The 13,545-nt window shown below is 42.1% G+C and overlaps 1 long non-coding RNA gene across 1 annotated transcript in view; it reads left to right on the top strand.

Annotated features, from left to right (window-relative positions):
* The first annotated feature begins 532 nt into the window (after positions 1-532).
* Positions 533-13,545, top strand: part of LOC147371270 (uncharacterized) — a 53,205-nt gene continuing 40,192 nt past the window's right edge. The window contains exons 1-3 of the long non-coding RNA XR_015163390.1: positions 533-3,296; positions 8,171-8,301; positions 11,486-11,616. This is a non-coding gene — a long non-coding RNA (uncharacterized LOC147371270). The remainder of the gene's footprint in view (positions 3,297-8,170; positions 8,302-11,485; positions 11,617-13,545) is intronic.

Raw genomic sequence — 13,545 nt, 5'->3', positions numbered from 1 at the left:
GGCTGTAGCCTACCAGGCTCCTCTGTCCATGGGATTTTCCAGGCAATAGTCCTGGAGTGGATTGCCATTTCCTTCTCCAGGGGATCTTCCCAACCCAGGGATCGAACCCGGGTCTCCTGCATTGTAGACAGACGCTTTAAAGTCTGAGCCACTAGGGAAGTCTATAGTACTATAGCTTGAGCTAAAAGATAATAGCTATGGGAGATAAGTTTCAGAGGACCTATTAGAGCTGAATGAATGTTACATGTATCTTACAAAATTTAGGATTAAAAGTAATAACCCAGAAGACCCATCTAGTAATAACCCAGTAGACCCATCTAGACCCATCTGTATTAGAGGGAGTTCAGTCAATGTTTGGTGCTTTCCTTTTTTAGTTTTCTCTTCCCCCTTCCTGATATTCCCCCTCCTAATATGTACTCTGTTTGAAAATGATGCTTGAATTATAATATCAGGATTTGTTAAATCATTGATTGAATCTTTCAAGAAGTTTTCAAACAATTATTGAGCATCTCTAGTGCCTGGCAATATTCTAGACATTAGGGATACATAAGTTAGTAAATGGAAAAGAATATCATTTCTAGAAATGGAGCTTGCATTTTAGTAAAAAGACAGACATTAACCAATTGTGACAGATGATGACACGTACTATGAAGAAAAAGTGAGGAAGGAGATAGAATGACAAGGTGGGTACCATTTTATACAGGATGATAGAGTGACATTTACGTATAAACCTGGAAGAAGTGAGGGATTAAAACATGTGCATGTTTGGTAGAAAAGAGTTCCAGAAGGAGGGAAGAGCAATTACAAAAACTTTGTAGCAGGAGCATGATTGTTGTGGGAGGAACAGGAAGGAAGCCAGCAGAGTTAGAATAGGATAAACCAGAGGAAACAGAAAGAGATAAATTTAGATAGGTAGCTTGGGTGTTAAGAGGTGGTATAGCAGATCACGTATGATCCTGTACCTTATGGTCAAGACTAGGGCATTTAGCCTCAATAAGACAGGGTTCTCGGTGGAATATTATGGTCTCAGTTCAGTTCAGTTCAGTCGCTCAGTCGTGTCTGACTCTCTGTGACCCCATGAATGGCAGCACGCCAGGCCTCCCTGTCCATCACCAACTCCCGGCGTTCACTCAGACTCATGTCCATCGAGTCGGTGATGCCATCCAGCCATCTCATCCTCTGTCGTCCCCTTTTCCTCCTGCCCCCAATCCCTCCCAGCATCAGAGTCTTTTCCAATGAGTCAACTCTTCACATGAGGTGGCCAAAGTACTGGAGTTTCAGCCTTAGCATCATTTCTTCCAAAGAAATCCCAGGGCTAATCTCCTTCAGAATGGACTGGTTGGATCTCCTTGCAGTCCAAGGGACTCTCAAGAGTCTTCTCCAACACCACAGTTCAAAAGCATCAATTCTTTGGCACTCAGCTTTCTTCACAGTCCAACTCTCACATCCATACATGACCACAGGAAAAACCATAGCCTTGACTAGACGAACCTTTGTTGGCAATGTAATGTCTCTGCTTTTGAATATACTATCTAGGTTGGTCATAACTTTCCTTCCAAGGAGTAAGCGTCTTTTAATTTCATGGCTGTAGTCACCATCTGCAGTGATTTTGGAGCCCCCCAAAATAAAGTCTGACACTGTTTCCACTGTTTCCCTATCTATGTTTCCCCATGAAGTGGTGGGACCGGATGCCATGATCTTCGTTTTCTGAATGTTGAGCTTTAAGCCAACTTTTTCACTCTCTACTTTCACTTTCATCATGAGGCTTTTTAGTTCCTCTTCACATGGTCAAATATTAGTATTTCTAAAGGATCTCTCTAGCTGTCACATAATGAGTAGAATTTAGGAAGCAGGATGGAAGGAGAGAGACCAGTAAGCAAGTAGGCTATTGCATTACTCCCAGTGAAAGAGGATGAAAATTTGAATGAAGTAGAACAAGCAGGATTTTCTGATTGGTTTGATATGGGCTGTCAAAGAACAAGAGTAGTAAAAGATGGCCCTTAGATTTTTGGCCTAGAAGAATGGTGTCACCATTGTCTGAGATGGAAAAGACTTTGGAAGGAACTGGTTCAAAGGTGGGGGATAATTCATAGTTTCATCTTGGACATGCTAAGTTTGAGGTTCTACTGAACATTTAAAGTGAGATTTCCAATGGGAGTTTAGCTTTGTGGAATTTGAAAGAGAGGTTGCATTCTGAAGAAGCAGATTTGAGAGTCATCAGCATATGGATGGTATCTAAGAGGTCAAGCCAGGACTAGATGTGGACAGAGAAGAGCAGCAGTCCTGGGGCTAAGTCCGGGAGCCTCCCAGTGCCAAGAAAGCCTCCTTCATCTGGAACAATGTGTTCTATTTCACCAATTCTTTGGCAGAGCTGCAAGCTTTCTGTTCTCCAGAGGACTAGGGCTCACTGCCTACTCTGCTGATGGGAGGCACTTTCTCCTGGGAGAATGGAATAAAGCATGGTGAGAAAAAGCTGGAGGCAAAACCCTCAGCAGAGGAACCAATAATGGTGAATTACTCTGAGTGGCTTAAGATTCGTATAAAGATCAGCTTCAGGGGCTGAAGTGGAAACAAAGATGCATCCATTTCTTAGGGATAAAGAGCCATCTTCCTGGGTGAACTCCTACATCTACATTTTATTCTGGCAGTATTCCAGAGAACTAGAAGTTATAGAGAACAAAAAGGTTAAAAATTAGTAATGAAAAGAATAAAAATAAGATTGGGAAGTTCAGTAAAGATTAAATGATATTGGAAACCAGATTAAATTATTGATCTATTGTCTACAACACCCACCCACACCCACTGCAAAAAAAAAAGAACATACAATAAGATAAAAGAAAGGGGAAGGCAGCAAGCAAACTATGAACTAAGAACAATTAAAAGAAAATTTAAAACTAAAGGTCAGAGAGAATAAAAGAACATCCCAAACAAGCTAAAGTGATTTTTTTTAAAGTAAACAATTGATTTCAAAGTCCGAAAGGTTAGCTAAATTCAGCTAACCAGTTGAATTTAGTAAGCAGTAGCATATGTTCCAAAGATCAGCCTGAGATTTCTTTAGGCTGCAGCTGAAAAACTTGCAACACGTTTCTCCTTTTATGGCTTGACCTTGGCATGCAGCGGCCCTCTGGGCAGGAGGGGCCCTGACTTTTCCCCTCATACCTCTTCTGTCTGGTTTCTGCCAACTTTTCTCCAGTTCTGTGGCTCCTGGTCTCCCTGCCCTTCCACAGGAATGTGTCTCTTGGTAGCATCTCTGTCCCTGGGGACCCTCCCCTCTGGCTGTGACTGATGGAGTAAAGGTGAGCCCCTGACCCAACTTGGCTCATTCAGAGTCTCCTTCCTAGAAATCTGGATTTGTGACTGAGACCCACTCAGAGTTGGTTTCTTTAATAATAATAACAGCAATATAAGCTAATATTTATTGAAGATTCACATGCAAGGTATTGATATTTAAATATGTTTTCTTGGTTAAATTTTTCAATGACTTTATGAGGTAAGTGCTTTTTTGGAAGAAACTGAGGTCAGAGAGGTGAAATGACTTGTCCAGTGTCACACAAGCCTAAATGGCAGAATTAGGATTTAGGTTCATTTCTGTCCGGTCCTGGAGCCCATGATCTTAGCTTTTACGCAGTACGGTCTCTGTTAAACAGCAAAGAGAGAAACGTGGGAACTGGGATGGCTGCCTTTTGCCCACATGAGCAGAGCAGAGAATGAACTGAGGCCGAAGTGCATGAAGGCGCCAACATGCGGGAGGGCCCCCCTGAGCTTTTCTTCTGAGTCCAGGCTCTATTCTCTCACCGCGTGTCACGTATCATCCCCGCTTAACCCCGATAGGTGTTCCTTTTGGAGCGTCAAGGGTCAGACTATCAGTTGGATTTCTGAGACTCGCAGCTAAAGAGTTCTAACTAGCGCCCTTCCTTCCTGTGGCCGACGGAGGACCTCACGGTCCTACGCTGCTCGCGTTTGTTTCGCTTCCCTTGCTTTTGAATGAAAAGTGGCCTCTCCTGTCTGACTCTCAGTCCGCTTTCCTTATGTACAGAGTTCAGGTGGTTTCTGATTCTTGGCCAAGTTCATGTTTATTAAAATAAGATGAATCACAGACTTTCAGAACTAGAAAGGTTGAAACTTCCTCCTTTTTAGGGAAGGATCCAGAAGATGAGATTCAGGGAGGTTGACAGGCTTTTGCTGGGGCAGAAGAAATAGTGGTGAGAAACGCTTTCTGCCGTGTCCCAGAGATGACCGAGCCAAGCGCTTTGGATCTCTTGGGATTGGACTCTTTTTTTCTCCTCTTTTAATGGGGAGGAAATGAAGAGATTTGTGTGACCTAATGTCCTCCTTACTTCTTAAAAAGAAGCACTGTCTTACATTACCACAACTCAGCAATATAATTAGAGGATCATTGACCCATAGAGCTTCCAAATCTCTTCAGCGTTTTCCCTGCCCACCCCATCCCCTGACATATCATCTCTTGAAGCCATTCCTTCTAAGAGGTTGTCTGGCCTCTGCTTCAACATTTGAAGTGGCAGGAAACACTACTTCATGAAGCAAAAGATTTCACTTTAATGTGTGTTTGTACTTTTATGCTCTTCTCTCATCCGTAAAGAGTTGGGAGCACAATAATATATATGCATATATTTCATAGTCTCCTTTTTGCAACTGACATGCCACAGATATTTTTCATATTGACACAAAACCTCCATTTTGGCAATTATAAATATCTTCATATTCTGTATAACTTCCTTAACCAAAATGTGTATAACCTTGCCTTAATTTTTTACTTTTACACACAGAATACAATCTGACTTTGATTTGGACAGTTTGGTTATTAGACCATAAAGAGGTCAAGATTTAACTTGTATTCCTTGGCTCTAATTGTATCTTCTAGATCAGCATTGGAGAAATCTAATCTCACTTTCATGAGACAGTTCTTTTCAGTGTTTTTTAAAAAAACTATCATGTTCCTCTTAAAATTTGTCTTTTCCAATGTAAACATCCTCAGCAGTTTCAATGGTTCCTCACAAGTTGCAGTTTCCAGGCCCTTCACAAGACTGTTTGCTGTCTTCTGGATAAGCTCCAGTTTGTCAATGTCCTTTGTAAAGCATGGTGCCAAAATTAATTGCCATAATAACAATAACCATAATAATAACCTCCATTTATTAAGTTTGCACAATGTTCCAGGAACTGGGCTAAAGGCTTAGCTCATTTAATCCTCACAAAACCCTCTAATGTATGTGTTATTATCCTTTTTTTTTAAATGAGGAAATCAGTTTTATTAAGAATATGTTAACTAACATGTCCAAGGTCACATAGATAGGAATACCCAGCTAGATTAAAATATGCTCTGTGTTCTGACCACTTTATAATGGTCCAGAATTTTCCAGCCTTGTAACATTTAGGACCTAGATATTAAATTGTTGTGACTTCGTTTTCTTGTTTCATGATTTCATGTTTATGGAAAGTATGGCAGAGATCAGTTCTTCTGGGACAGGCTTAAAAATACTCACTCATTCATTTGGCAAATACTTATTGAGAGCCTACTTCCTGTCAGACCCTATTTTAGAAGATGACAATACAGAGATAAGCAAGGTAGACAAGGGGCCTTCTTTCATGGGGTTAACATTCTGCTGGGGGAGACAGACATTCTATAAGTAAACATATAAGTGTGGTAATTTCAGATGGTGATAAGTGCTATGAAGAAAATAAGACAAAGTAATGTGCTAGAGAGTGACTTGTTGGCGTCTGGTTGGGGTGGGGCAGGAGAAGATGATGAGATTTGACCAGAGGGTGCCTGCCTGCTGGTGAGGTCTGGCCTTAGATCTGAATGATGAGAAGGAACCAGCCATGTGAAGATCTGAGGCTCTGGGGGAAAGAACATTCAAGTCTCAAGAAATGGCAAGGGCAAAGGTCCCAGGATCAGGCTAAGCTTAGTGAGTTCCAGAAACATAAAAAAAAACTTATGTGGCTAAAAGCAGAGTGACCCATGGAAGAGTGGAGAGGGGTAACTTCAGAGAAGGCAGGAGTAGATCGCATGAGGTCCTATAGGCCATGCAGAGGAGTTTGGATTTTTTCTAAGTGTAATGGGAAACCCAGGTGGAGTTTTAAGCAAAGCAGACTGATCTATTTCATCTTTTTAAAAAATAACATCAGTACTGTATAGAGAACGGATTTCAAGGGGCAAAAATGAAAGCAGGGAGATGAGTCAGGGGCAGGCTCTTACCCTGTCCTGGTGAGAAATCATTCTGGTTCAGATCAGGTGGCAGCCGACCCAGCTGTGACTCAGATCACTGGAGAGAAGTGGATGAGTTCAGAAAAAAATGGGGGAAGAGTGGACAAAAATATCTGATAAATTGATTTTGGTAAGAACTGATTTAACTCTTGGATCTAGGAAGAGGTTGGGAATGTTGTGCACACCTGAGGTGTATTCATAGACCTCTGCATACTTTATACAGGCCACAGACATATTGTTTCTCACCAGAGTCCTATAATGTAGCTAGTATTCCCCAAAGCTATTTCTGACAAAGAAAGTGGGATTTAGAGAGGCTAAATCACTTGCCTCAGGTCATGTGGGTAGCAAATTGGGAAGCCAAGATGTACACCCAGGTATCAAAAGCAGTGCGCTTTCTTCTATGCAATAGCACAGCTCATGGAGCTCAAGGATCAAGGATGGCACAACTGAAGGCCCAAAACTGCAATTTGCCTGTAGGGCGAGAGGTGAAGAATGGGCTTCCCTGGTGGCTCAGACCTTAAAGAATCTGCCCGAAATATAAGAAATCCAGGTTTGATCCCTGGGTCAGGAAGATCCCCTGGAGAAGGGAAAGGCAACCTACTCCACTATTCCTGCCTGGAGAATCCCATGGACAGAGGAGCCTGGCAGGCTACAGTCCATGGGGTAGCAAAAGAGTCAGACATAACCGAGCAATTAACACTTTCACTTTCAAAGAATCCCACAACAGCCAAGTCACATGTGAGGACGTGTTCTATTATCAAGGGGCTCCATATTGCCATGATCCCCTCTGCTTCCTTGGAGAGCTAGCTTCTATTTTTGGGGTCTTATGTCTAAGAGATGTGAGCACATTGGGTGGAGTAGTGGAGTCAGAAGTAAATGATATGATTAAGCAGAGGGAGCAAATGACTTCTGAGAAATGATGAAAAGATTGCAGCTCTGTTCAATGATGACTAAAGAGAACATCAGACTGTAAGTATTTCATTGGTAGAAACAGCAGGAAGACAGGAATGTTTTGTTTTGTTTTTTTCTCCCAAAAAGTAGAGAGGAAATGCATGAAGGGACAAGAAGAGAGTTCCTGAATCCGCTCTTAATTTTATGACCATGGTGGATTATCATAACTATGTCTACATATTCTCATCTCAAAAAGATGCGCTGAGATTGAGGTTGTCTCTCTAGAAAGGCATCAAAATCCACAGAAAACATGTCTTCTTCTTTGTGTTTATTTGTTGATAACAATTTACTAGCACTCTACTCTAGGGCCAAAATATGGGTGTCCATTTTGAATAGTTTTATTCTATTCAGAAGCCTTTTTATTTTTAATGAGACATCTATTATCATGACAATTCCTCCACAGTAATCATCTGTCTTCAATCAAAAGTATTCATACACTGAAACGTATCCACTCTCATGTGCCAGGGTCTTACAGGAGTCTGGAGAGAAAGGCTAATGCTGGTACCACGGATCCCTATTGTCTGAGTCATGCTACGCGCTAAAGAATGGGGAGGCTCAAGTTTCAGACACAGGCTAGTTATTTCCTTGCATTTGCACAATATACGTTTGTCTGCACACTTGTTAGTGAAATGAGACACCTGCTTGATAACGGGGACAACTGTCTGATACATTGTGTATGTTATCTCCCTATTTACAGTAAGAAAATTATATCTACCAGGCTGCAAAGCTAGAGAGCCTCAGTTTCTCAGCTACTTCTGGGCTACTTGCAAAAGCTAAAGCCACTGAGGGAAAGGCTTCTTGAAAAACACACCTGATTTTTTTTTTTCAGATATATTTAAAATATCATGTCCTTTTTTTGAGGTTTTTGGCCCTCTGCACTTGCTTCTAAAGCATGGTTCAGAGGCAGTCCTGCAGCCCAAAGGTTAAAGAGAAATCCAAGTGGATGTGCCATTTTAATGGGCTTTGAATGAACTCTCATGTGACACTTTCTTTCAGAGTTGCTTATGCAAGTTACACCTGCAAAAATGGGACTGAGTCCAGTAAGGAAGGACGTAACATTTTCCTGAATATGCAAAAAATGAGTGGGGTGTAGTCTGTATTCCTGTGTGCTCTGGGCAGCCTCGTGGGTAAGTGAGCATTTGTTTCCTATATGCCATCGTTGAGTTGAAAATGAGTCACACACTCATGAAAAGAATGGTCCTATCTTCTTTTGTCTAGCTCTGTATGCTTTTTGTGGTTACTGAATTTGTCTTAATGGGAATCTTGACTGTTTCTCTTTTGAGGGAAGTTTTTAGAATTTATTTTCAATCTGGAACAGGATTTATTTAAATATATTGTCCTTGATTCATAATTTGATTCACAGAAATTTTCTATGGGGGGAAAAATCTTTTAGGTTCATGTAATCCCAAGTATTTCAACTAGTTTACCTTGAAAATAATAATACATATGATGTATTAACTGTCTACTCTGTACCAGCCACTGTGCTATGTCTTATAAATTGTTTCTAATCCATGCCACATGCCCAAATACAAGTAGCAAGAGCCCCTTCTTATGGCAATGGGAAACAAGGGCCAGAGAGATGAAGTCACTTGCCAAAAGTCACAGAGCTGGTTGTTGAGTGAATTTGGATGTGTACCCATTTCTGTCCAACTTCAGGGTCTACAGTCCGAAAGTGAAAGTGTTAGTCACTCAGCTGTGTCCAACTCTTTGCAACCCCATGGACTGTAGCTGCCAGATTCTTCTCTCCATGGGACTCTCCGGGCAAGAATACTGTAGTGGGTAGCCATTCCCTTCTCCAGGGGATCTTCCAGACCCAGGGATCGAATCCAGGTCTTCTGCACTGCAGGCAGATTCTTTACCATCTGATCTACCTGGGAAGCCCTATAGTTTATGGAGTTGGAAAGAGCTGGACACAACTGAGCAACTAAGCACACATACTCACCATCTAGACTACTTCCCTAAGGCACAGCTTCTTTGAAATGTTTGAAAGTGAAAGTGGCACAGTCAACCCCATGGACTATACAGTCCATGGAATTCTCCAGGCCAGAATACTGGGGTGGGTAGCCTTTCCATTCTCCAGGGGATCTTCCCAACCCAGGGATCGAACCCAGGTCTCCCGCATTGCAGGCAGATTCTTTACCAGCTGAGCCACAAGGGAAGCCCAAGAATACTGGGGTGGGTAGCCTATCCTTTCTCCAGCGGATCTTCCTGACCCAGGAATTGAACTGGAGTCTCCTGCATTGCAGGTGGATTCTTTACCAACCGAGCTATCAGGGAAGCCTTGAAAACGTTATCTGATGACAAAGTGAAGTGAAGGTCACTCAGTCACGTCTGACTCTTTGCGACCCCATGGACTATACAGGCCATGGAAATCTCCAGGCCAGAATACTGGAGTGGGTAGCCATTCCCTTCTCTAGGGGATCTTCCAGACCCTGGGATTGAACCCAGGTCTCCCACATTGCAGGTGGATTCTTTACCAGCTGAGCCACGAGGGAAACCCAAATTTCTGATGACAAGTTTGCCCCAAATTCTTATTAGAAAAGGACAGGTCATAAAGTAACCAGGTTAACAACAATAATCCCCCATTTTTATATTTTGTAGACTAGAAACACTTCCTGTCTTTCCCATATGTGCAAAGAGGCTCCTTGGCTACTGGAATAGCCTCCATGATTGAAGGGGCTCTGTGTCTAATCTAGGTTCATTCAACTCTGCCTGGCTTTGGCCTTGAAACTCCCAGACCCCAGATATCTGAGAGTCTTCTGGGGTGCACAGAAGGATGAATTCTTGCCCCATTCCAGGTTCTTGGCAAGAGGGAAGAATAGCATGTGGCTCAGATTCTGATGTAGGCTTGCAGGAGGATTTTCAAACTCCTGGAAGAAGGGGAAAGGAGACCAGAGCAGTAAATTTAATAAGAAACAAAAGAAACTTATCAAAAGGAAAACATCTGAAAAGTGTCAGCAGAGGCTGTGGTGCTAGACTGTCTGTAATCATAAACTACTATTTCAGGAAAACCTGCCGAATGGCTGGCATGTTAGAGTCGCACAGTTCAGATACTTTTCCCTATTTCCTCTTGAAAGCTGGAGGAGGGCATGCTTCTGAGGAGTTTACCATCTAAGTTCCAGGTTCTTTGTTATATATTCATTTTGCTTTCCCCTGTATTCCATTAGCTGTATTTCTACGTACTCACAGCAGTGGAGCCATTGAGAGTATGGGGCAAATTCCCATTTGTGGAAGAGGAGTATCTCCAGTCTGAGGGTGTTACAGAGCTCTGATTTTGGTTGGTTTCTAATGTACATTGATTTGGATTCTAGACATTTTTCTTAACCGATTACGGAATATCTAACCTCCCCACCTCCCCAGATCCCATCTGGCAGTCAAGGCGAATTTTCCAGAGAAGTTTGTTCGCGGTTATGCAATCATCTACGCCTGATGCATGGATTCCCGAGCAGTTTGGCCTTCTCACGTCTGTCTCCCCTCTATTTCTTCAGGTGCACATTGGAGAGAACTTTCCATTACCCATTTTCTATTTTTACAACTTGGCATTCATTTCCTCTAGCTACTCTATCTGATTAGGAGCAGCGGCCAGGCTGGCACAGCAAGCTGATGCAACGCGCAGAGCCTCTGCTCATCAGGAAATGAGTGAATTCCTTTCCATAACTGTCAGACAGGGAAAGGGCAGGGTCACACTCAGCAGGTCCTAGCTGGTTGCTCCCCAGCCGGCCACCCCTTCCTTGTAGATGAAAAGGCCTGCTCTCTCTCTTTCCTATCTGCCATATCTACATTTCCTTCAAAGGCACTTCTGCTACTACTCCAGCCCTCTCTGGTTTACTTCTCTGGTTTCTCTGACATGTTTTGCTAGGTTCCCCTCTCAATGAAACCTACATTGATCACATTGAAGGTTGTCTCGGTTATAATGCATTCAGTCACTGATATTGGAAAACCCAGTTCAAACTGAATTAAGCCAAAAAGAATGACTGGCTCACAGAACTGGAAGTGCATCCAGAAGTGTGTGGATATCAGGATTGGTCTGATCCAGGGACACAACAGTATCACCAAGGACCTGGTGTCATTTATTTTCTCTTATATGCAATATTATCAGCTTCGTGTTAAGGCTGCTGAGCTGTGGTGGACCCAGTATGGGTGATAATAACTCCTAGTTCTACATACTTCCATTTCCCAAAGAGTAAATCTATTTACTACAATGTTCCAGCAAACCCTCCCTGCTGTCTTACTGGCCCAAACATGTATCTGGGGCTAGGTGGTAGGAACAGTCTGATTTTCTTGGGTCCTAAAAATATGCTCTATCCTTAGAGTCAAAATTGGAGTCAACATTCCCAAAGCTCGTGGGCTGCTCTCTATGACAAAAATATGAGTAAGGGTATTGGATATTGGAGAGGCAAGTGTTTCATCAGTCAAGTGCAACCATCTACCTCCCTTGCCTGGTAAGCTCAAAACTCTCCATTTCCAAGCTTAATATCAGCTTTGTCTAGATATACAAGATTTGTCTTTATAGCTTTGTATATATTTGTACATATGTCTTTATATCTTTATATATTTGTTTGGATCTACTTAAAGTGATTGTTTTCTGTAGTCATGTACTGATGCTCACAGTAGTATCTGCTTCTTGGTGACCCGCTTATCCTCGGCTTATCTTAATTTTCTAGACTTTTCTGCAATAGGATTCTGATTACCTACTATCTGGATCTCCAGAAGGTCTTGAGGACAGAGTTTAAAATGCAGGATTCAGTCTCTGATTTAAAGAGACAAACTTTTTCACAATCCACGCTTTTCTAGGAATGGTTAGAAGTTGAGAATGCATTCCAAGTGACAGAGGGCTGAGAGAGACATGCTGGGGCCAGCTCCTGCTCTCATCAAAGTCAACTATTAAATTTGCAGGAACTTTGTAAACACATTGTTAAACACGGTCATTAAAAATTAAAATTGCAATTTAAATATATTTACAATTAAATAATGTTTAAAGTTAAGTGTTAGCCGCTCAGTCGTGCCCGACTCTGCGATCCTATGGACTGTAGTCCACCAGGCTCCTCTGTCCATGGAATTCTCCAGGTGAGAATACTGGAGGGGGCTGCCATTCCTTTCTCCAGGGGATCTTCTTGACCCAGGGATCAAACCCAGGTCTCCTGCACTGCAGGCAGGTTCTTTACTGTCTGAGCCACCAGAGAAGCCAATGAACACTCTAAACTCATGGTTTCCTAATTGTTTTACTATATTTTGCTGTCGTATAGGCTCTTGAAGCTATTTCTAACTATTGTGCATATAAACATTGTATATACTATACTATCCACATATGTACAATATATATACTGAATCATACTGTACAATAGAATAGTGTACTATTTGCAACTCTCCCCAACTGTGCATTCAGTGAAGTAATGTTGAAAACTTAAAATTGGCCAGTGTGAGAGTATTTATACAGTAGAAATTGGCAGACACTGTAAATCAGGGATTTTTTTGGTTACTAAGCATTTACCAGCACAATGGATCATTTTCCAAATGTAAAACAAGAATGATATCTTTATCTATGTTGCTAGCTTGATAAGAGGTTATAAGTCACACAAAGGATTGAGCTCAGGGTAAACCAGTTTAAGGCTCTTGGCTATGACTATTGCTTTCCCTGCCTTGTTAATAACATATATTTAATATCATATGATCTTTAAGGGCTGACTCAGAGTAATCATTAGGAGTATGAAATAGCAGTACATGGTGAGATTGGTAAAGTTATAGGAAGAGATAAAGCTCTGTGCAGTATGGGATAGAACGATGCTCCTACCTGACTCCTGTGTGATAAGTGAGCCCACCATCCAGGCCACACTCTGCTCCCGGCCCCGCAGTAGCTTCCTCAGGGGTTTCTTCATCAGCCTCCACCTCTCTTCTTTGCCTCCTTTTCTTCCTACTTTCTGCACTTGCTAGAAATGGCCAATGCCTTGGCCTTCAAAGGTCACTGCCGTATCATGTTGGCTGGAACATTTGTCTCTTACCTTACCTTTCTGCAAGTCAACTACTGCCTCTCTGTTACCGCCGATGTTGTTGCTTTATCCCGCGCCACTGCGGTTGATCTCTGTCCCTTCTGACTCTGTGCCTGCTGCTCATCTCTGAAACTTCCTTTTCTCTGCTTCATTTTTTCTTGTCTTTTCTGTCCCCTGTTGGCACCTCTTGGTTTGGGCACAAAATGAAAACAATTTCATTAATTGGCATTCTGATTCTGCTTGGTAATTCATTCATTTGGAAACTTCTTATTAACCCCCTACTGAATGCAGAGTGCATGTATTTATTACATATCCACTTGGAAAAAGTACTTTGTGCAAAGTCCTAGGAAACAGTTACAATATAGAGATGTAGAAGATTTAGAA

Source organism: Bos grunniens, chromosome 5 (assembly GCF_055505025.1).
Source record: "Bos grunniens cultivar Pamir isolate PY7600 chromosome 5, Bosgru_T2T1.0, whole genome shotgun sequence".
NCBI classification, from domain to species: domain Eukaryota; kingdom Metazoa; phylum Chordata; class Mammalia; order Artiodactyla; family Bovidae; genus Bos; species Bos grunniens.
Note: the sequence above shows the minus strand (reverse complement) of the source record. Positions and strands in the feature narration are given on the sequence as shown.